Here is a 25,606-nt window from a genome sequence, read left to right on the forward strand (position 1 = left end):
AAGAGTTACACTACATACCCTCTTTCTTGATCAAAGCTTGTTAATTGGCAAAGCAGCTCATTGAAAATTATTAAAAACTTTTGTCATTAAATCTTAACCGCTTCGGAAAAGGACTGACTTAAAATAGCGATACTGTACAGATAAAGGCTTTAATCAATTTTAAGAAACCTCGCAAGGATTTACGAATCATTAATAATAAACCATAAATGATGAAAGTGAATTCAAGGTTTAGGCACTTAAAGGCCACTGTGTTTAATACATCGAAAATTTCGCTGGTACTTTGAAAACTTTCTATGTAATATATCTATATGTGAAATAATGAATATTCTTTTTTCGAGAACTTTCTCCTCATGTGACGTGTGCTTTAGATATCGAATTCGAATGTTGAGCAAAACGGACAGTTGTCTGGCCCTGTGTTGCGTATGTGAAGAGTATCGCTTAACAAAACATAAAACCTAATCAAATGCTGAAATTTAAATAATGAAAATGAATCTAATTAAATGTTGAAAGAAGTTAATTATGTCCTCAGTTAAAACTATTTAACTGGCACAAGACACTGAACTGCATTATGAAAGTTACGTAACATGGGGTGCTATGTCTGATTTGAAATATCCACGAAATAAAATACTACTCATCACGGAAGAAAATACTAGTTTAATACTACCTTCAGTGTACTGTAATCTGCTTACTTAGTACTACATCTGATAATTCTGACGACTTACTGTTCGCTCACACGAATGCAAAGTGAGATCTCCTTTCAAAGATAAGTCACTTGCCTCTCCCTCAGCATACTACTTTGTGTCTGGCGTATCGATGTCCTCGAAAGCAAACTGAATTCAGCAAAAGCTGAGTTGCTTGTCAGAAACAGTCTATGGCTGCTTCTGGAATAAGATCCAATGGACACACGACAAAATATTTTAGTCCTTACAAAGAATGACAGAGGATGGTTTTACATTGAAGAAAAATGTGATTGAAAAAATTAAACTTAAATTAACTTACTTTATGGACAACACACACCCTTGCCCCTTGCCCGAGGGAGGACTCGAACCTCCGACGGGGGGGGGGGGGGGGGGGGGGGGGGAGGGAGCCGCGCTGACCGTGACAAGACGCCTTGACCGCGCGGCAGACTTTATAACATACCAAGATTCAGAAATTCACAATTACGAAATTCTCTCATTATAGAAATTACAGACGTTTCAACCAATTGCGTACTTAGTGACATAATGAAAATAAACAGATCAGATCAGGATAACTCACGAATATTATTAGTTATCTAAGGGACAAAGATGCCCTGGAAATGATGGCTCTTACAAACAAACATTTCATTCTTGCTCGTGCATCGGTTACCTTGAAATATTCCTCCAAAAATCTTCTCCATCAGTACCATCAATAAAAGTTTATAAACAAGTTTTCATCTCCGCAATAAAATATTTCAGAGAATTTCTCGCAGATTAACGAATATGAGATCTTCTTTTCTGAAACTCAACTACTCGCTACTATGGCTCTAATAAGAACGCCCAGCGTTGCACAACTAACTTGCAAGCAAGCGCTTCACAGATTACATTAAACATAGAGTCAAGCATCTTATCCACTACTCGTACTGTGCATCCATCCATCTTCGTCCCAGTGTTATAAAGGACAATTATTTACGATTTCAGAAAACATCTGAATACTTTACTTCAATGAATAGCCAGGACAGATATTTAAAACAAAATTACAGAATTGAATCAATCGTAAGATTAAAAGAGAATCGATGGCCACGCATACCAATTAAATTTACCCGTGGCCGTAAAGAAATTAATCCCAGAGCATACTCTAAATCCAGAAATGTTAAGGAGAGAAGCTCCAATCAAACAATGATTAATTTTAACAAGACAACAACTCTAGAATAACTACCAGGTCACCAGCATTGTGAAGCCTAGTGCAGGGTTGGCTCAAGTGACTGACAGCACAGGGGTGTTACTGAGGAATTTTAAGAAGGAGGATCAGGTAGTGATAGTGGGTGGAGCAGGGAACAGTCTTGATAGGGACGGGGAATATGATGTAGGTGGTAAACTGGTAAAGATAGCTGGTGGCACTAATTTGCAAACTCTTTCAGCGCCATGATCGGCCTCATCTTAATGCGGCTGTTAGGCGCGTTAGCATGGGGCTCGGGAGGTCGCTGTTGGCAGAGGGTATGGGTCACATCTCAGTGGTGCCAGTTGGGTCCATCAGTAGGTCGGAATTCTCTAGACATGGCCTTCACTTCAATAGATATGGGAAGGGGAGGCTGGCGATGCTTATAGGTGACAGTGTAGTGGGTGGTGGTGGTGGTGGGGTCACTCATGGAAAAATTCCTGTAGTAGTTGGTGAAGAGCTGCACCTATTTTAGATTGAAGTCAGCTGATAGGTATACCAGCTTATAGGAAGTTCCTCTAACTAAGTGCTCACCTTCAGAAGATGTAATGTTTCCAAGTAGAGAAGGAATTAGCATATTGCATCAAAATATAAGAGGTATTAGGGATAAAGTTAGTGAACTGCTTATAGATATTGACTCTGAAATTATTGGTGTATCACAGCACCACTTAAACAGTTTGACAATTCAGAGGCTTCCTTTATCAGGATATAGATTAGCTGACTGGTTTTCAAGGAGTTCCTTGCGGGGTGTGGGATTGGCTGTGTATGTAAAAAAAAGTATTCCATTTGAGTCCATATTCGTATCACGGCACTCAATGAACAGATATTTGAATGTTGTGCAGGGGCAATTGAATTTAGTGAAACTAAACTTCTAATTGTTGTTGTTTATAGATCCCCTAACTCTGACTTCTGAGTATTTCTTCTCAAGCTAGAGACGGTTCTTGATTCACTTTGTAGAAAGTACCAGATGTAATCTCCCCACGGAAATTTACCCTCTACCACGCAATAATTAATAATGGTCAATCAATTCATCCACATTTATTCACTTTTAGAAAGTATCTGATCGGATTTCTAGTAATATATGTGCCGACAGCCCGTCGACGCCAAGGTATTTTTCTAGTAAGATTATTCTTTGGAATAACAGAGATACATAGATGTATTCTCCATGGTTATTATAGACAGAGAGAGAGGGAGTACAGCTTCGGAAGTATCTGTCGGAAGATTGTCGGGTTGCTAAAAGAGATATTTGCTTTTCTTCTCGCTAAAACGAGCTAGTAAAGTTTGTGCCACTAGCGTGTTATTGGTGGATAGAGAAAAACGGTAACCGAAAATTACGTAAGACTTGGAATCAACAGAAAACGGAACATGTAATGGAGATGGATTGAATATACTATTTTCCTCAGAAATAAGGTTTGTGACCCTTTTATTCTAGAGTGAATGACGAATGAGTTCTCTGTCTGAATCATTGATGATTGTCTTGGCCCTGTAATTAGTGGGGAAGTTTCAGCTGTGACGAAGAGAGCCTGCAGTCTCCGAGTTTTGATAAAATCGTCCAAAAAGGCTTCGTCCACATCTGAAATTCTAAATCTGTCGTAAAATGAACGAATTGTTCAAACGATCGATTTTTCCCAACTGAATGCAGCGCTTAACAATAATAACAAATGTAAAGATCTTTTCCAGCAAACCAGCCGCTGAATATTAAGACGAACGGCTCCACCAGAGATTCTATTGGGCTGATTCCACGTAAATAAAATAATCTATTTAAAACTATACACAGATAAAGGACAGAGAGAGAGAGAGAGAGAGAGAGAGAGAGCGAATGAAACTCGAGAAAATACTCAGAATCCTCAATTAGCATAATTGTTTGCCTGTCTTATCACGGATAAGCCCAAAAGATAAGACAGGAGGCCCTAACTGTATTGTACCGATTTATGTGTGAAAGTGAAGGGGTAATAAAGGCGACAGATACACCTGTGTACAGACAAAACATTACACCAAGTTAGCGGCAAGCTGCATTCACATACTTTCATCAATTACAGTAGAATTCATTATAATGGCCAATCCGTAACAGGACACGTTTTTGGACGTTGTTAAAATAATTTTGTTCTCTGTTTCATGTGAACTACGACGAGCCAACTTAACTGACGCTTGGAAAAGAGAAGAAATACTCGCAGTCCCATTCAGGAGATCTACAAATAAGAACATAAACAACACACCGCCCCACCGCCATACCTTCACCTGCCCACATTAGGCAATAAATTCTGCCTGATTCATGTAGTACTATCACCGTCAGAGGGTGGTACGGGACTACAAGCCCCACCGCCACACCTTCAAAGTGAATTGCAGTGACGCAGTCACTGCCCAGTGGAAATTTACTGGCTCACCAACACAGTTAGACCGCAATAGACCGGTGATGCTGTATTGTAACATATCACCCCGGACTACAAGTCTGTTTAGTACTATTGAATATTTGAACTTTGACTAATTGTGTTCATGCTAGATGTAGTAAGACCTGCCCCAGTTGCTTTTATCTGTATAAGTACAGTAAGAAAGTAGCCACAGAAGTACTCTTGTGTGAAGGGAGATATATTTATATAGTGACAGTAGAATATTTATATGGTTTTAACTAGGGCAATGTTTAAGATGAGTCAAGCAGAGCAGAGCAGTACGCAACAGCCTTCAGCTGTTAGCACTGATAATAATGATGTAGTAAGAAGTGTTGTAGAACCGATCGCTACAGATAGTGCAATAGAACGCCCTGTAGACACGGCAGAAGATGTACCAGCAAGTACGCAACATGGATTACATCCATTGGTAATTATCATGAGACAGATGCAGATGATAACCGAGAGCATGAACAATTTGAATACGAAATTAGCCTCAGTCACTGAAGGGCAAAATGATTTGAATACGAAATTAGCCTCAGTTACTGAAGGGCAGGAAAATTTGAAAATCGACATTAACACGAAATTAGCCTCAGTTACTGAAGGGCAGGAAAATTTGAAAATCGACATTAACACGAAGTTAGCCTCAGTTACTGAAGGGCAAAATGATTTGAATACGAAATTAGCCTCAGTTACTGAAGGGCAGGAAAATTAGAAAGCTGAGATTAAGCAGCAGTTACAAGATAGTTTTTCCGAATTAGAGCAGCGGATAGAGACGAAGACAAAGGAACTTAAAGATCGGGCCGAAGAGACGGAACGAAAATTAACTGCACAAACAGAATTGGTGAAAGCTCAATGTGAGGAATCTACTCACCGCGTACGTGTAGAAATGAAGGAGTATGTGGCTATTAAGATAGATACCGTACGGGAACAGGTGCAAATGTTTCCGCAATTGGTACAAAAGCAAGATGCCATGTCATGTGCAATTGCGCAACTTCCTGAATTGGCACGTACGCAGACTAACCTAAAGGAAAGTGTTGAACATCTGACAGAGCGTCAAGATGTTACAGACCACCAAATTAATGTATTAACGGGTAAATTATCCGAAATCACATTAGAAAACAAAAGGCTAATGTGTGAAAACGTTGAGCAAAATGTTAAAGCAGCATTCCAGAGTCTATGTGGCAAACAGGAAGAGAATTTGTTGGCGAAAGGACTTGAGGAAGTGCGACAGCAGTTAGGTGCTGATTTCGAGCATTGGAAACAAACGATAGAAGAGTCGCTACGCGTTTCACAAGGCTCAGAACCAATGAATACAGGCCAGCAGCAGAAGTTGGCAGCGACTATAGAGCCAGTTACTGCACATTCGCACACGATACCGACTTGTGTAAGTAACTCAAATATTAAATTGCCACGAGTTAGTTGTTCGCGTGAAGTTTTATCTGAGGGAGATTACGAAAGCCTTTGCCATGCCGAAGAAAAAATGATAAAGCATCGGCAATTCCAGATTTTTAACACTGACAAAAAGGGGGTCCATCCGATTGTTTTTATTCGAAGTTTCAGAGGAGTGCTACCCAGAAATTGGTCGGAGTGGCAGAAGATCAGTTTCGTGACAGGATATATACAAGGTTCGGGGGCGATCTGGGCCTCGGACATGACTTCTGTTTGCTCGACATATGACGATTTTGAGAAAGCGTTTTTAGCAAAGTTCTGGTCAGAAGGGGTACAGGAACGCCTAAGGCAGGAGGTGCTCTATCCGGAGCCTTTCTCCTTTTCAAAAGGAAGCCTTAGGAAGTATTTTGAAAAATATATAAATAAAACTAGATACTGGGACAGACCTATGCCCTTGCCAGACATAATAAACATACTTAAGGCAAGACTACCAACTAGCATCCGGAATAAATTAATCTACGGCAACGATAAAGACTTGGAGTCGTTCCTCACGACGTTAGACCATATAGATATTATCGAAGAGAACAACCAGAAAGCCCGTAATAACAGATTCCAATATAGGGAGATAGAACCTCCTCCAAATGGTAGGCAAGGGAATGCACAGAGATCGCTAAATAGTGGAGAAACACCTCAAAATCTCAATAGTAATATCGGCAATAGTCTTGCGAGGGGCTATCCAAGGAACAACAGGAATGGGAAAAGATACAATCCCGTGTGGGGGAACGAAAGGAATTTCAGACCTCAAGACTGGAACAATAACAGTAATAGAAAGTGGAATCAACCGGGGGGAATAAACTCAAATAACCAACATCAGTGGGGACGGACATCTGCGAATCAACCGGTAATTACCGAAGTGACGGAAGATGTCAACCACCAGGCGAATCAAAATCCAACAAACTTGTAAGGACCCACTCGTGCCCCGGAGGAGCGGTCAACAATTGGTTGAGGGGCAACAGGATATGTGTACCCATGCTAAAGTATAATGATGGACGATTACTGGCAGATGAATTGACCGAGGACTTAGAACCCCAAGATGAGGATAAGGAAAAGGTGGCAGTAGCCGAAGTGCAAGTCATTTTGGAGACTGTACCTATAGTGGCGGTTTTAGACACAGCTGCAACCACAAATGTTATTTCGGAGGCTCTATTCAACAAGATCAGAAATATAAGACGAGTACCAATTTTTCCAGTTCAAAATTGCAGAATAATAGGCGCCGTTGGGGCTAGATCGGCTAATGTAAAAGTGCAGTCACTACTTAGTGTAGAAGTCGGAAATGTAGCAATATTAAGCACATTCCTTGTTGTGAAAATTTGGTGGTAGACTGCATTATCGGAGTCGACAGCCTACGTCAATACGGATGCAGAATAGATTTTAAAACAGGAAAAATTTGGTTAAATGTAAATAAACAAGAATTTGAGTTGGACTTGTTGAAAAAGGAAAGCCTTACCAGAAAATATAATAGTGAGATCAGTGTGCAAGTAATCAGGACGGCACAAAATTCGAAACAGCACGTAAGTAATGAGTTCCAAGTCAAAGGAGATTTCGGTCAATTAGTGTATGAGAAGTTAAATGAGACCGACTGCATTGTTGAAGATCAGAAGAAGCAGCTCAAAGAATTATTATTAGCGTATGAAAACGTGTTTGATGAAAGGCCAGGAGTTATTAAGGGATACATATGCCATCTCTACGTTAAGCCGCACGAAACGTATTGTAGAACTTTTTATCCTGTTCCCTGGAGGTTAAAGGCTCAAGTTCAAAAGGAAATAGATCGCATGTTGAAATGGGGTTTGATCGAACCCTCTACAAGCCCATACTGCTCCCCATTGTTGGTCGTGCCAAAAGCAAATGGGACTGTGAGACTGGTACTCGACGCCAGAGAAATAAGTAAAATCATAATTCCAGTGAGAACACATCCGGAAAACATAGACGAACTTATGCAACGGTTCCAGGATGTCCAATATTTGACGAGCATTGATTTGCGGAGTTCTTATTGGCAAGTCAAGCTGGATGAATTATCAAGGAAATATACGGCTTTCATTTATTCTGGAAGAAGTTACCAATTTACTGTAGTTCCTTTCGCACTCAACATTAGTGCTGGAATCTTTATAGCAGTTCTAGATTATGCACTAGGCTCAGAACTAAGAAGCAGGATAACAGTGTTTGTTGATGATTTGCTTATAGCATCGAAGACTTGGGAGGAGCATATTACCTTACTGAGTCGGGTGTTGAACGTGTTCAAAACCATGGGAATAACTGCTAACCTACAGAAATCCCATTTTTCACTAAACAGAATCAAGTTCCTGGGGCATATAATTGACGCAAAGGGAATTTTACCAACCAAGGAGAAGCTAATTGCGATTAGTAAGTTTCCAACACCCAGAAATAGGAGGCAATTAAAAGGGTTTATGGGTCTTGCCTCATTTTTTAGAAGATTTATAACAAATCAGGCAATGAACGCAGCAGCTCTAAATAGTTTGCTGAAGAAGGATGTGCCCTGACTCTGGACATTAGAGTGTCTAGAAGCATTCGAAGAGATAAAGAAGCAATTAGTAAATGCACCGCTTTTGTACCATCCGGACATGCAAGAAGAATTTTACTTGTCAACAGATTCGTCGAATGTGGGTCTTGGAGCGTGCCTTTTCCAAGTACGTAAGATAAATGGACAACTTACCTTCTGTCCTATTGCGTTTGCTAGTCGTGTTTTGTCCAACTGTGAACGAACTTACACGACGACAGAATTAGAGGCTCTTGCGGTCGTCTGGGGATTTAAAAAATTTCATTATTATCTATATGGGTCAAAGACTATCGTATATTGCGATCATCAATCATTAACGTTTTTACAAACGTGTAAACTGTTACACCCTAGACTCGCTAGATGGACTCTCGCTCTGCAACAATACCAGTTTAAGATCGTACATGTCTCAGGGCAGCAAAACATTATTGCTGACGCTCTATCAAGGTCACCGCAGGGTTTAACCAAAGAGATTGAAGTAAATAATAACTCAGAATTCCCTGTATTGCTGCTGCAGGAAAATCCATTTAAGACGTACTACGTCAATTTGTGTGCGCATATGGCCCAGTTACAGAAAAGAGATGCTCAATGGGGAAGTGTCATTCAAAGATTACAACAGCAACCTTCGGATCAGATGGCAAATTATTACAAGCTGGTAAATGGCGTATTATTTTTCCGCTGCGGAAGGCCAAACAAAGTCCGTTGGTGTGTTTGTATACCTGAGGCGCAAATAGAAAAACTTGTATGGTTCACTCATTTAACCTGGGGACATTTCGGTGCGACAAAATGTGCAGACAAGATAAGTGGGTACTGTTATTTTCCCAACATAAAGCGCAGAGTGCATGAGGTCTTAAAGAGATGCATAATCTGTCAAAAAACAAAGCCGGATTCAAAAGGGACTAAGCACCCATTATGCTCTATATTAGTCCAAGAACCAAAAGAATTAATTTCGTGTGATCTGTGTGGACCGTTACCTACTTCAAGAGGTGGTGTTAAATATGTGTTGGCATTTCTCGATGTGTGTACGAAATACGTAAAGCTATACCCGATAAAGGCGGCTACAGCCAAAGTAATTGTATTAAGATTGATAAGGGATTACCTTCCACATGTTGGTATACCTAAGGCGATCATAACAGATAATGCTAAAATATTCACGGGACTCCGATGGAAACAGACTTTGTCTCAAGTCGTTGTGAAACACATACTAACATCATTTTACCACCCACAAGGCAATTTGGTTGAGAGGATTTTTAGAGAAGTCAATCGATTTATGAGGACGTATTGCCATAATAAGCAGACTGCGTGGGCAAATTATGTGGAAGAGTTTGAGCAGATATACAATAACATGCCCCACTCCTCAACTGGATATACACCTCGTGAATTGATGTTCGAAGCAAAAGAGGAAAACTTCTGGACTGACCATATGCCCAAAACTCAGGAAACTGAGATGCCTTGGGAAGAAAAAATAAGACAAGCTATCATAAATATGTCGAAAAAAGCTGATCAGAGAAAACAACAATATGACAAATTAATCAAGAGGGTACAGACATACCATGTCGGAGAGAAGGTACTAGTCAAAAGACATACCAAATCATCCTTAATAAAGAAAAGTATAAAGAGATGGGAGTTACTATATACTGGCCCATACATTATCCTACAAATTCCGAATCCTGGGGCTAATCTGTTAGCATACCCGGGATCGAACAAAATAAAAGGGTTATTTTCCCATAACGATTTGAAAAAATTTAATGAAGATAAGAAGATAGGGAGGAATGGTGTTGCGAGTGACAGGGATGAACGCTCGTAAAAAACAATAAACTGTGTATGTAGTGTTAGAAAACTTTAAATTGAAATAGTTAATCAGTGACATAGATTATAGAAATAGTGACTAACTATTACTATCAAGTGTTGTAAAGAAGATAGTGGGGATAGGCTTCACCTGTGGTTGGGGTGAACATGGAACTTTAGCATTGCTAATGTCATCAAGATTTATAAAGGATCTAACGGACCTTCAAGAAGAATGAAATGTTTCCCGCAAATGATGCTGAATAATCAAAAGAGATTCCAAGTGAATGTTCATATATAATCTCAAGTGCACGCTGAGATGTGTAAACGTGTGAAGGGATGTGTTGAGGTAGTGAATAATGAGTGACGGTTAACGCCGCAAAGATAATTTCCCGCGCAAAACAGTTGACGTCGGCGCGAGAGTTAAAATCGATATAGACGACACAGATATGCTTTGTAAGAGACTCGCACCAAACGCGAGGGTAAACTGATTCATGTTGAACTTTAAAAAGAAAAGGTGTTATAATTAGAAGTTAAGAGTTTTTAATTTATTAATGATCGATTAAAGAAAGTAATATCCATAGAAGTAGTAATTATTTAATGGTTCGTGTTCGTTTGGGAATTTTGTTTGAAAGATCCATTTCCATATATGTGCATGTATGAACGCCGTATGAATCAGTGAATAAATGAAAGAAATGAATCCGCATTCCTCAATGCTAATAACTTTTACATCACAGCAATCAAGCGGAGAAATATATGTATTTAGAATAAAAAGTTTTGAGTATAGATAAATTATATGACTTTTCAAGAAAATGATGGATTATGTCTTTGTATAAAAGGAACTACACTATCCATTATTCGATGATTTGAATCCAAAATCTATTGTAAGTTGCATGAATCCTTTAAATTACGAAGAACAAATCAGTGATAGAAAATATGTCAGAACTTTTGGTCTTATAAGCACAAGTGGGGATGCAAAGTCAAAAAGAGTATTCAAACGAGAGTAAATATGATGATGCTTTTGGGCAACATCATTAGTTAATGGCTAAATTCTTTGAAGTATGTCGTAACAAAAAGGATGCATGAAGCCATAAGGATTTTGCTTTCAAAAAGGAGAATCTTGGACGGTGCAACCTAACCAGTTCTCTTACAGGAAGAGTTTCCCTTTGGTCATTGCTAATTCTTTTGGAATGAATGTTGCATGTCAATTCGAGTATCCCTGTCCCTTCTACTCTTCCCATTGTGGGCCGCGTAGAAGACCAACTACAAAGGGGGCCGCGTAGAAGACCGACTACAAATGTGGACGTCGGGGACATGCAAGACCCGGGGGAGTTTTAGCACCGCAAGATATTGTCTTAGGAACAAGATTGTAAAACGAACATTCACTTTATTTATTGTAAAATGTTTTTTTTTTTTTTTTTTTTTTTTTTTTTTTTTTTTTTTTTTTTTTTTTTTTGCTAGAGCCACAAAGCACTCTTCTCAAAATAGTAATATAAATTGATCCCTGTCTTTCCTTTAGAGATCTATTTCAAAATTATTTTTTTTTTCTTCTATGGGCTTTCCTATCTTCTATGTACCTTAGGCTGGGGGTCTAGGCTTAAGAGGTTTTCCAAGGTTTCCCTGCTTAAGAAAGTTCCCGAATGGGTAGACCCTGATAACAGTCTCATAAAAGATCATCTTCCTTGGTTGTGCACAGCAAACATATCACCTGGATGCACGTAAAAGCAATACAGCCGCGGTACCTGTTTCTTCATTTTTTCTGTTTTCAACATTTCTTTTCTTCGTCTGTCTTAAATATAATATTCTCTTTTTCAGTCGGAGGACTGACAATCATCACTTCCGGGTTATCCACACTAATAGATAGCTCGCGAAGTGTGTTCGGTAAATCAAAATTGAGCTCACAAACTTCGCTCGCTGCGAGGGGCATTGTAATCTCCCCACGGAAATTTACCCTCTACCACGCAATAATTAATAATGGTCAATCAATTCATCCACATTTATTCACTTTTAGAAAGTATCTGATCGGATTTCTAGTAATATATGCGCCGACAGCCCGTCGACGCCAAGGTATTTTTCTAGTAAGATTATTCTTTGGAATAACAGAGATACATAGATGTATTCTCCATGGTTATTATAGAGGGAGAAGGAGTACACCTTCGGAAGTATCTGTTGGAAGATTGTCGGGTTGCTAAAAGAGACATATTTGCTCTTCTTCTCGCTAAAGCGAGCTATTAAAGTTTGTGCCACTAGCGGGTTATTGGTGGATAGAGAAAAACTGTAAACGAAAATTACGTAAGACTTGGAATCAACAGAAAACGGAACATGTAATGGAGATGGATTGAATATACTATTTTCCTCAGAAATAAGGTTTGTGACCCTTTTATTCTAGAGTGAATGACGAATGAGTTCTCTGTCTGAATCATTGATGATTGTCTTGGCCCTGTAATTAGTGGGGAAGTTTCAGCTGTGACGAAGAGAGCCTGCAGTCTCCGAGTTTTGATAAAATCGTCCAAAAAGGCTTCGTCCACATCTGAAATTCTAAATCTGTCGTAAAATGAACGAATTGTTCAAACGATAAATTTTTCCCAACTGAATGCAGCGCTTAACAATAATAACAAATGTAAAGATCTTTTCCAGCAAACCAGCCGCTGAATATTAAGACGAAGGGCTCCACCAGAGATTCTATTGGGCTGATTCCACGTAAATAAAATAATCTATTTAAAACTGTACACAGATAAAGGACAGAGAGAGAGAGAGAGAGAGAGAGAGCGAATGAAACTCGAGAAAATACTCAGAATCCTCAATTAGCATAATTGTTTGCCTGTCTTATCACGGATAAGCCCAAAAGATAAGACAGGAGGCCCTAACTGTATTGTACCGATTTATGTGTGAAAGTGAAGGGGTAATAAAGGCGACAGATACACCTGTGTACAGACAAAACATTACACCAAGTTAGCGGCAAGCTGCATTCACATACTTTCATCAATTACAGTAGAATTCATTATACAGAAATTAATTAATGTGGTGACTTCAATATAAATTTTGTATATGATGGTGCAAGAAAAAGGATGTTGGTAGATCTTATAAATTCATATGATCTGATGCAGACTGTGTTTTTTCAACGAGGGTGCAGGGGAACAGTAGCACAGCCATAGACAATATTTTTATTCATTCTTCATTACTGGATGGGCATTCTGTTAGTAAATGGGTGAATGGCCTTTCAGACCATTATGCACAAATTTTAACACTAGAAGGCTTTAGTACTCAAACAAATGTCACATTTCATTACAAACTTTGTAGGGAAGTTAATTCAACAGCAATAGGGAGTTTTCTAAACCTTGTAAAGGAATAAGAGTGGCAGGATGTTTATAGCGCCGATAACACAGATGATTAATATAATGTTTTCCTTAACACATTTCTCTTGCTCTTTGAGAATTTCTTTCCATGAGAACGTTGTAAACACGGCACTAGCACTGACATGTTCCATGACCTTGGAGATTTGCTCCTCAATTTGGTCCTACGGAACTTGTCCGTAAAGAAATAAATATACCATACGCTAATAAGTCATAATCGAATTGTCATTCAACAACAAATTAAGTGACCCGGAAAAGCATAATCCAGCAACTAAGATTAACGCAATAACAACACACAATATATTTATCAGCTGTTCCAGCTCCGAGACCTTTAATCGGCGTTTCAGAGTACACCAACTTTCCGTTGCAGGACGACGGTATTTTCAACTGCACTACGTCACTGTGACACCGTTTACAAGGATCGTTCAATAAGTAACGCTCCACATTTCTTTCTCAGAACATATGTATTGTTAAGGGTCAGAATTCCAAGACAATATACATTAACAAGTCTTCTCCACGTCCTATTTTACTAGGTAGTCTCCATAAAGTTCTATGGCCGTACGCCAACGTTGTAGAAGAGCATGCATACCCTGCTGATAAAAGCTATTTTTCTGTAGGCGTAGCCACGTTTTCACTGCATGACTGACACTCTCGTCCTCTTCAAGGTATGTTCCCCGTAGAGAAACTTTAAGCGGCCCAAAGAGATGGAAATCCCAGGGTGCCAGATGTGGACTGTAGGGAAGATGAGGCAATGATATCCAACCCCATTTGGCGATTTGTTCCCAGGAACTCAGGCTTCTGTATGGGCGTGCATTATCGTGCTGGAGCAGGATTTCCGCTGGATTCTTGTCCGATCGAACACATCGGAAACGGTTCTTGAGTTTTCACGTATGCCTCTCAGTTGATGATTGACACTCTTGGCTCACATCCACGAGAATGATGCCATTGCCACCCCAGAAGACTGTTACCAAGACTCTTCCGGCCGAGGGGGCTTGTCCCGAATTTCTTCTTTTGTGGTGAATGAGGATCATGCCACTCCACGGACTGGCGTTTTGTCTCCGCCGCAAAGTGGTGTACACAGCTTCCGTCCCCCGTAACTACCCGTGGCAGAAAGGCCTCTCCGTCGGTCTGAAAATACTCCAACAATTCAGATGAAATGGCCTTTCTTTAAATCTTGTGGCCCGCTGTGAGCATTCGTGGAACCTATCGTGAACACCTCTTTGAATATCCGAGAGTCTCGATCACTGCAGACGCACTTTCAACGCTGACCGATAACTAGAGAGCCAATTGTCGAATTGTGATGAGCCGGTCGGCTCGAATAATGGCATCCGCACGATTCAGCACGTCTGGAGCAGTGGCTGTCACAGGACGTCCCGAGCGTGACTGACCATCGGGCTCTGTTGCTGCATTTCCTAAGGCTGTCTCTTTCTTTACCCATCGACCAACTCTACTCCTATCAACTGCAGCATCTCCATACAGTGCATATAAATGTTTATGGATGTTCACTGAAGTTCCTTTTTCTGCATACAAGAATTCGATAACTGCAAACTGCTAGTAACGTGAACCGTCTGTAGACGCCAATTTCGTCCTGTACTACGGCTCTGCCATCTGCGAGAACGGTTCGAAACTTCACCGGCGCGCAGAAGAAACATAAAATGTGAAGCCCCAATAAGGAGGTTTGTCTACTGTAACTAGGCTGTTTATGTTTTCTTATCGGCAACGTTACGTAGCGCTCGGTATGAAAATCACTGGCTGTGCTGTGTGCAGTCTGTGGCTAGTTTGCATTGTTGTCTGCCATTGTAGTGTTGGGCAGCGGCAGCTGGATGTGAACAGCGCGTAGCGTAGCGCAGTTGGAGGTGAGCCGCCAACAGTGGTGGATGTTATTAAAAATTAAATTTTAAATTAAATTTTTTTTAGTCATAATATATATAGCAGTTCATAACATCCATTCTTACAAATATCAAAACACCGCCATTTCTCTCTCCACATCCACCACTGCTGGCGGCTCACCTCCAACTGCGCAACGGTACGCGCTGTTCACATCCAGCTGCCGCTGCCAAACACTACAATGGCAGACAACAATGCGAACTAGCCACAGACTGCACACAGCACAGCCAGTGATTTTCATACCGAGCGCTACGTAACGTTGCCGACAAGAAAACATAAACAGCCTACTTACATAGCCACCATGCTCCCCACAAAAAATTTTACAAATTGTTTTGGGCAGTGGCCAATAACGATATGATAAAATTTTTCATAATTACAATAACAAAGATATCAAATGCACACACTTATTAATACAATGTTGGTCAAAAGCTAAAATTTTCTCACAGTCAATAAAGTCAGTCCAGATTGTTCATCACAGTAAAACTGCCGTTTCTTTTCTCAAAGTCTGAGCAGTAAAAGACAATGCACACGGAAGTAGTGGATTTCCTTGCATTCTTGAAGAAGTAGTGTTGTCCTTCCAACGGAAAGACAGTGCTGACTCTTGACATGCTGACAGGTAATGGGCCACAGCAGAGCAAACCCACAGCAGAGTCATTCGAACTTTTGAAGAATATTGGTAGGTAGGTCATCACAGAGCAGACCCACTGTAGTCCTGGTAGAGAGTATGGTATTGGTGGGCCACCAGAGATGCAGACCCACTGCAGTCCTTGTAGAAATAATGGTATTGGTGGGTCATCAAAGATGCAGACCCACCGTAGTCCTTGCAGAGACAGCGAGCAACCATCTGTTGCGACTGTGCAGGTGCACATTCACCATCGAAGAGTCTTGCGGAGAATATAGCAAGTCCATAAACCACCACTTGTACACTCACAAAGTTTTTGGAATTGTCCTTAGAACCAGCAATGCTGTTATCCAGTCCCTTGCTGAATTATCAACACACGTGCAAACACTAACAGTCACAACTTCTCACATTTTGTGCATTACTGTGACCAACAGGAAAGCACAGCCAGTGATTTTCATACCGAGCGCTACGTAACATTGCCGATAAGAAAACGTAAACAGCCTAGTTACACTACGTATATAAATGGCTATTTTTTAATAAAAAAAGCCGTCGTACAATTCAGATGGGCGTGGTCACGATTCATGGTGCGCAGTAAGGCCTCAGACAATACATAAAGAAACTGTTATAGTTCCGGAAATAGTTGCAGATTAACGATACACACTGTAATCTTAAGTTTCACATTTAAGAAGAACGCCACACTCGATATTTATCATCTCAATACGGTTGTTGCACAAGTGTATTTAATTTAGTTATACCGGTATTGGCTGTTGATTAAAACCACTTAACATTCAGCCAGTAGCATTTCGCTCACATTAAACGAACTCCCACAGCTGAAATAGTTCGCCCCTGCACAGTTACGTAGAATGTAGAATTAAATAGTGTTAGGGCCTTGCACTAAATGCCCACAGAATACAGCTATTATAGGATTTACACAGGCAACGGAGGCGCCACCCACTAGTACCGTTACTCAGTTGAATAACGGTCGGGCATCCACAACTAACATGGATTTTTACAACGGGAACACGACAGGCGAATAGTAGCTGGGGGAGTTAAACACGCTCGACACTTTACCGCTGCATAGCGTGCCGTAAAACTCAACTGAATATCCAGACGTAACAAGACAGAAATACCGCTCCTCTTTCAGGAGTATCAGCTGCAGAATTCTTGCAATATCGTCAGGTAGTCGCTTCCCATTCCGTCCATTATAGCAGGGCCAAAAGAAAGCCCATACAACAGGGTTCGCCCAAACAGCGATACTGTAGCTCGCGGCGAACACGACGCATTCCGTTAACAGGCCGGTGCCAGACACATCGCGCAAAGCTTGCATTCTCTCACTGCCGCTTTATCCCCGGACCGCCACCACTGCTCGGTTCCCGCTTATCCCGTACAGCCTGTCGGTGGCGCAACTGTTGCATGCAAAGAACCTGGAAAACGGAGATGTGTCGGAACGGAGAGGTACCGACATCCGGCACAATAAATATGGATTCGGTTGAAGCTTCGCTGGCTCTGAACTTGGGGCGGCTGTATACTTCAAGGCTTTTCTCGCCAGATATCGACGCCTCTGTAGTTTACTTTTACTTCCCGTCATAGCCGAGATATTTCACGCCAAACGCCGATTAAATATGGGACACACGGCAATGCATATACTACACTCTGGTCATTACAATAACTATAAATTCTACACTGTAGCGACAAAGAAACTGGTATAATCATTTATATTCAAATACAGAGATACGTTAACAGGTAGAATACGGAGCTGCGCTCGGCAACGCCTATATAAGGAAACAAGTGGTTGCCGCGGTTGTTATATCGGTTACTGCTGCTGAAATGGCAGGTTATCAAGATTTAAGTGAGTTTCAACGTGGTGTTATAGTCGGCGCACGTGCGATGGGACACAGCGTCTCCGACGTAGTGATGAAGAGGGGATTTTCCCGTTCGATCATTTCGCTAGTGTACCGTGAATATCACGAATCCGGTAAAACACCAAGTCTCCGACTTCACTGCGGCCGGAGAAAGATCCTGCAAGAACAGGACCAACGACGACCGAAGAGCACCGTTCAGCGTGACGGAAGTGGAACCATTCCGCAGATTGGTGAAATGATAGGCCATCAACAAATGTCAGCGTGCAAAACTTTCAACGAACCATCATCGATATGGTCTTTCGGAACCGAAGACCCACTCGTGTACCCCTGATCACTGCGCGACTCAAAGCTTTACGCCTCGCCTGGGTCCGTTAATCCTGACATTGGACTGCTGATGACTGGAAGCATGTTGCCTGGTCGGACGAGTCTCGTTTCAAATTGTATCTAGTGGATGGACGATGGACGTGTACGAGGATGGAGACGACCTCATAAATGCATGAACCCTGCATGTCAGCAGGGGACTGTCCAAGCTGGTAGAGGCTCTGTAACGGTGTGGCACGTGTGCAGCTGGAGTGGTATGGGACCCCTGATAAGCCTAGATACGAGTCCGACAGTGACACGTACGTAATTATCCTGTCTGATTACCTGCATCCATTAATGTCCATTGTGCATTCCGAAGGACTTGGGTAGTTCCAGCACGACAATGCGACATCCCACACGTACAGAATTGCTACAGAGTGGCTCCAGGAGCACTCTTCTGAGTTTAAGCACTTCCGCTGGCCGCCAGACTCCCTAGAAACGAACATTATTGAGCATATCTGGGATGCCTTGCAATGTGCTGTTCAGAAGAGATCTCCACCCCCTCGAACTGATACGGATTTATCGACAGCCCTGCAGGATTCGTGGTGTCAGTTCCCTCCAGCATTACTTCAGATATTAGGCGAGTCCATGGCACGTCCTGTTGCGGCACATCTGCGTGATACACGATAAAAGGCAGGCGTACCAGTTTCTTTGGCTCTTCAGTGTATATAGAAACGTTCCTCGTCAGTTAGTATAACTATTAGTGGGGAAGTGTATCAGAACCACTGCGGTAACTCCTGAGATTAGCTTGCACATATACTCATAAAACTGTGACGTGGTACTTCATATTATACGAGCAGGTGTTCAGGAAGTAATGCAATACATTCTTTCTCAGCCAGTTTCGGTTAGGAAAATATGGAGTTTGCTGTAGAACATCGTGGAATATTCCCGCTTCATGAAGTTCCGAAGTGTGGTGACGATACACCTATCCTTCAAAATGGCGTCTCTAACGGAGATTCGTTCCAGGCAGAGAGCTGACGCTGAATTTCTTTTGGCAGAAAACCAGAGCATCTCAGATATTCATAAGTCTCCACGGGGATCTGGCAGTGACTAAATGCATGGTGAGTCTTTGGGATAGTACCTGCCCGATCAGCCGCGTGCCGCTCGGCCGCACACAGCTGTTGCTCCTGCAGTGCTGGAGCGTGCGGACTCTTTCAGTCGAGCTCTTCGACGGATCACAATCAAACACCTCGCTGCTCACCTGGACGTCTCTGTTGGTAGTGTTGACACGCTCGTCCACCAGTTGGGATACTCAAAGGTGTGGCCCGCTGTCTTCCTCGTCAACTAATAGAAGACCATAAAGAGCGACGAAGGACCATCTGTGCCTCTTAACAGAGACTGGTCATGTCAATTATCGTCGAACTTCATCACAGGCCATGAAACATGGGCTCATCACTTCGAACAGGGAATAAAACTGCAATCCATGATCGGGGCCGCACCAACTCCGCAGAAAAAGTTCAAAGCAGCACCGTCAGCTGGTAAAGTCATGGCGACAGTCTTCTGGGACTCTGAAGGCGACGATATTGTGTTTGATGTCTTCCCACATGGTGAAACGATCTGTTCTGAACTGTATTTTGCAACCCTAAGGAAACTGAATAAACGACCCCAGCGCGTTCATCGCCAAAAAAATGCAAACGACCATCTCCTTGTCCATGACAACCCAAGGCCTCACGTAGGTCTGTGCACTCTAGGGGAGCTCACAAATCTAAATTCGACTGTCCTTCCTCATCCGGATCTCGTACCTTCCACCTGGTTGGACCGATGATGGATGCAGTCTGTGGGAAGCAGTATGTGGATGATGGGCAGGTTATTGATGCAGCAGGACCATGTCTCCGACGTCCATCAGTAGAGTGGTACCATTCGCGCATATGGGCCCTCTCACTGAGGTGGCGTAAGATTATCGCATTGAACGGTGGGTGTGTTGAAAAATAGGGTGTTGTAGCCAAAATAATGGGGAATAATATGGTGTACAGGAATCCTGAACAAAACGAACCTAAGAAAGAAATAAAACTGTGTTGATACTTACTGAGGACCCCTCGTATATACAGTGTGAAGAAAAATTCGCGCATTCAGACTTCGCAGAGCGATTCCTCACATACTGACAATAAAATAAATGTATCTCACAAAATTTCGTCCTGAGCGTATTTCGGCCAGTAAACGGACGTTAAAGACTGTCAGTCTGGCAACACTGTATCACGTCTCCGTTAAGTATCTCTGCGGAAAACGTAGTTGGTACTGTGCAGTTAGTACAGAGGGCAGGGTTTTGGGTTAGCACGCAGGGGATCGAACGTTCGATGCTTTTTTTTTATTTGCTTTCGTGGTCTGATATATTAATTGTCATTTAGCGATTACAGTGGGTCTTCCACAAAACATGTGCAGTTATGTGTTGCGAACAGTCAAATAGAAATACAACAGTTTTCGTTGGTCAGTTTTTAAAGAGACCTAGTGAATGTCGTGGATATGAATTGTTTCACACCACTGCATCTACTATATTCCAAACTTGTTTTCTGTCTACCCTTCCCCAATAGTCACATCGATTAATACCACCTATTATTCTTGCCAGGTTCAGGTCCATTACAAGTTGTTAGGGCGTTATATCACCAGAACGGCCAGCAACGTTCTCTGCAATTAATTTCTTTGGGACCATTGGAGGAGGGTAAGCAGAAAATAGTAATCTAGTAGATGCCGTTGTGTGAGACAATTTGCTTCCTCGACGTACAAGATGGCCAACGGCCAATGAAAACCCTTGTATTTCCATGTCTGTGTTCGTCATACATAACTGCTAATATTTTGTAGAAGACGCCAGATCCGTACCGTATAGACTACTTTTAGCAAACAAAAACAAATAATTACTTTTTAATAAATTGTGCGAGTGAACAGTGATCAATGTTGTTACAAATGTTTACTAAAAACAACTAAACCTCAACCCACCAGAATCGAACAGTCGATGTCATGCATGCTAATGTAAAACGCTATCCCCTACAGCAACACTTACTTTTTTTGTTGATCTCATTTTGTTCGTTATAAAAAAATGGTTCTAATGGCCCTGAGCACTATGGGACCTAACTGCTGAGGTCATCAGTCCCCTAGAACGTAGAACTACTTAAACCTGACTAACCTAAGGACATCACATACATCAATGCCCGAGGCAGGGTTCTAACCTGCGACCGTAGCGGTCGCGTGGTTGCAGACTGAAGCGCCTAGAACCGCTTGGCGCGTTATCGTTCGTTGCACTTCTTCAGGGTTTTCTTATTGCAAAGGGCCGATAACCTTCTGACCGAAAACGCTGAGATACCTTGCTGGCAACGGTTGAGCGCTGACAGTCGTAGCATTAATACATGTGATTACGCTGTTGCCAGATTTCCAATCTTTAATGTCCATTTAGCTGCCGAAATATGCGCTGGACGATCTTGTGAGAGACATTTTTGTATCGCAATATGTGAGGAATCGTGCTGAGAAGTCCGAGTGCGCGAATTTTTCTTCACCGTGTATACATGATAAGCATAACTTATACCTGGATGACAGAACCGAAGTTGAAATAATTAATGTTTACAGAAACTACATCTACATCTACATCCATACTCCGCAAGCCACCTGACGGTGTGTGGCGGAGGGTACGTTGAGTACCTCTATCGGTTCTCTATTCTATTTCAGTCTCGTATTGTTCGTGGAAAGAAAGATTGTCGATATGCCTCTGTGTGGGCTCTAATCTCTCTGATTTTATCCTCATGGTCTCTTCTCGAGATATACGTAGGAGGGAGCAATATACTGCTTGATTTCTTCGGTGAAGGTATTTTCTCGAAACATCAACAAAAGCCCGTACCGAGCTACTGAGCGTCTCTCCTGCAGAGTCTTCCACTGGAGTTTATCTGTCATCTCCGTAACGCTTTCGCGATTACTAAATGATCCTGTAACGAAGCGCGCTGCTCTCCGTTGGATCTTCTCTATATCTTCTATCAACCCTATCTGGTACGGATCCCACACTGCTGAGCAGTATTCAAGCAGTGGGCGAACAAGCGTACTGTAACCTACTTCCTTTGTTTTCGGATTGCATTTCCTTAGGATTCTTCCAATGAATCTCAGTCTGGCATCTGCTTTACCGACGATCAACATTATATGATCATTCCATTTTAAATCACTCCTAATGCGGACTCCCAGATAATTTATGGTATTAACTGCTTCCAGTTGCTGACCTGCTATTTTGTAGCTAAATGATAAAGGATCTATCTTTCTGTGTATTCGCAGAACATTACACTTGTCTACATTGAGATTCAATTGCCATTCCTTGCACCATGCGCCAATTCGCTGCAGATCCTCCTGCATTTCAGTACAATTTTCCATTGTTACAACCTCTCGATACACCACAGCATCATCTGCAAAAAGCCTCAATGAACTTCCGATGTCATCCACCAGGTCATTTATGTATATTGTGAATAGCAACTGTCCTATGATACTCCCCTGCGGCACACCTGAAATCACTCTTACTTCGGAAGACTTCTCTCCATTGAGAATGACATGCTGCGTCCTGTTATCTAGTAACTCCTCAATCCAATCACACAATTGGTCTGATAGTCCATAAGCTCTTACTTTGTTCATTAAACGACTGTGGGGAACTGTATCGAACGCCTTGCGGAAGTCAAGAAACACGGCATCTACCTGGGAACCCGTGTCTATGGCCCTCTGAGTCTCGTGGACGAATAGCGCGAGCTGGGTTTCACATGACCGTCTTTTTCGAAACCCATGCTGATTCCTACAGAGTACATTTCTAGTCTCCATAAAAGTCATTATACTCGAACACAATACGTGTTCCAAAATTCTACAACTGATCGACGTTAGAGATATAGGTCTATAGTTCTGCACATCCGCTCGACGTCCCTTCTTGAAAACGGGGATGACCTGTGCCCTTGTCCAATCCTTTGGAACGCTACGCTCTTTTAGAGACCTACGGTACACCGCTGCAAGAAGGGGGGCAAGTTCATTCGCGTACTCTGTGTAAAATTGAACTGGTATCCCATCAGGTCCAGAGGCCTTTCCTCTTTTGAGCGATTTTAATTGTTTCTCTATCCATCAGTCGTCTATTTCGATATCTACCATTTTGTCATCTGTGCGACAATATAGAGAAGGAACTACAGTGCAATCTTCCTCTGTGAAACAACTTTGGAAAAAGACGTTTAGTATTTCGGCCTTTAGTCTGTCATCCTCTGTTTCAGTACCATTTTGGTCACAGAGTGTCTGGACATTTTGTTTTGATCCACCTACCGCTTGACTTTGCGAAAACGAAAACTCGCAAGGCGAGAGCAGGCGGCGTCGAGTGAAGTTGGCTTTTGAAAACGCCTGAGACGATGCAGTAAATCGCGCCAGCGTGCAATGACAGTACTTAGTAGCAGATACCCCATTAACGAGTAGATTGCTCTTCCGATGAACGGTTGCGACGAAGGACCACGCATATTGTACAGGGTGTTTCAAAAATGACCGGTATATTTGAAACGGCAATAAAAACTAAACGAGCAGCGATAGAAATACACCGTTTGTTGCAATATGCTTGGGACAACAGTACATTTTCAGGCAGACAAACTTTCGAAATTACAGTAGTTACAATTTTCAACAACAGATGGCGCTGCAAGTGATGTGAAAGATAGAGAAGACAACGCAGTCTTTGGGTGCGCCATTCTGTACGTCGTCTTTCTGCTGTAAGCGTGTGCTGTTCACAACGTGCAAGTGTGCTGTAGACAACATGGTTTATTCCTTAGAACAGAGGATTTTTCTGGTGTTGGAATTCCACCGCCTAGAACACAGTGTTGTTGCAACAAGACGAAGTTTTCAACAGAGGTTTAATGTAACCAAAGGACCGAAAAGCGATACAATAAAGGATCTGTTTGAAATATTTCAACGGACTGGGAACGTGACGGATGAACGTGCTGGAAAGGTAGGGCGACCACGTACGGCAACCACAGAGGGCAACGCGCAACTAGTGCAGCAGGTGATCCGACAGCGGCCTCGGGTTTCCGTTCGCCGTGTTGCAGCTGCGGTCCAAATGACGCAAACGTCCACGTATCGTCTCATGCGCCAGAGTTTACACCTCTATCCATACAAAATTCAAACGCGGCAACCCCTCAGCGCCGCTACCATTGCTGCACGAGAGACATTCGCTAACGATATAGTGCACAGGATTGATGACGGCGATATGCATGTGGGCAGCATTTGGTTTACTGGCGAAACTTATTTTTACCTGGACGGCTTCGTAAATAAACAGAACTGGTGCATATGGGGAACCGAAAAGCCCCATGTTGCAGTCCCATCGTCCCTGCATCCTCAAAAAGTACTGGTCTGGACAGCCATTTCTTCCAAAGGAATCATTGGCCCATTTTTCAGATCCGAAACGATTACTGCATCACGCTATCTGGACATTCTTCGTGAATTTGTGGCGGTACAAACTGCCTTAGACGACACTGCGAACACCTCGTGGTTTATGCAAGATGGTGCCCGGCCACATCGCACGGCCGACGTCTTTAATTTCCTGAATGAATATTTCGATGATCGTGTGATTGCTTTGGGCTATCCGAAACATACAGGAGGCGGCGTGGACTGGCCTCCCTATTCGCCAGACATGAACCCCTGTGACTTCTTTCTGTGGGGACACTTGAAAGACCAGGTGTACCGCCAGAATCCAGAAACAATTGAACAGCTGAAGCAGTAAATCTCATCTGCATGTGAAGCCATTCCGCCAGACACGTTGTCAAAGGTTTCGGGTAATTTCATTCAGAGACTACGCCATATTATTGCTACGCATGGTGGATATGTGGAAAATATCGTACTATAGAGTTTCCCAGACCGCAGCGCCATCTGTTGTTGAAAATTGTAACTACTGTAATTTCGAAAGTTTGTCTGCCTGAAAATGTACTGTTGTCCCAAGCATATTGCAACAAACGGTGTATTTCTATCGCTGCTCGTTTAGTTTTTATTGCCGTTTCAAATATCCCGGTCATTTTTGAAACACCCTGTATGAGCGTAGCTTCACATTCGCCCAGCTGGATAAGTCTAGGAAAAATGAGTCGTAAAAAGGCCTTTGATACTGGAAAACAGCTAAAAGCGCTTTTCACAACACTGTGCGAACAAAGAGTGTTTATGGAGAAGACGGCAACGCTGGTGCGTGACGTGTGGAGTGCTCCAGCGCAGGCTGCGCGCTGCCCGCCCTCGTTAGCGCGCACGGCGCGTCTTCCGCAACTCATAAAGCTGCCGCGGATGCTCGCGCACCCCCACCACCGCCACCGCCAGCAGGGACCAGACCGGAAAGTCAAACACCAGCACTTGTCGCCGGCTCGCCTCGCAGCTACAGCAGATACACCTCCCAAAGTTTTCCTGCTTGCTAGACGCTTCTCTCCTCCCGCCTCGTCTTTCAGAGAACTTCTCACGTCATTAGTCCACGTTCTTTACAGCTTGACTTATCACGTCCAGAATATGATATTGCCGCCTTTATAACAGACCTCTGCAGA

This window comes from Schistocerca cancellata, chromosome 7 (genome assembly GCF_023864275.1).
Source record: "Schistocerca cancellata isolate TAMUIC-IGC-003103 chromosome 7, iqSchCanc2.1, whole genome shotgun sequence".
NCBI lineage: Eukaryota > Metazoa > Arthropoda > Insecta > Orthoptera > Acrididae > Schistocerca > Schistocerca cancellata.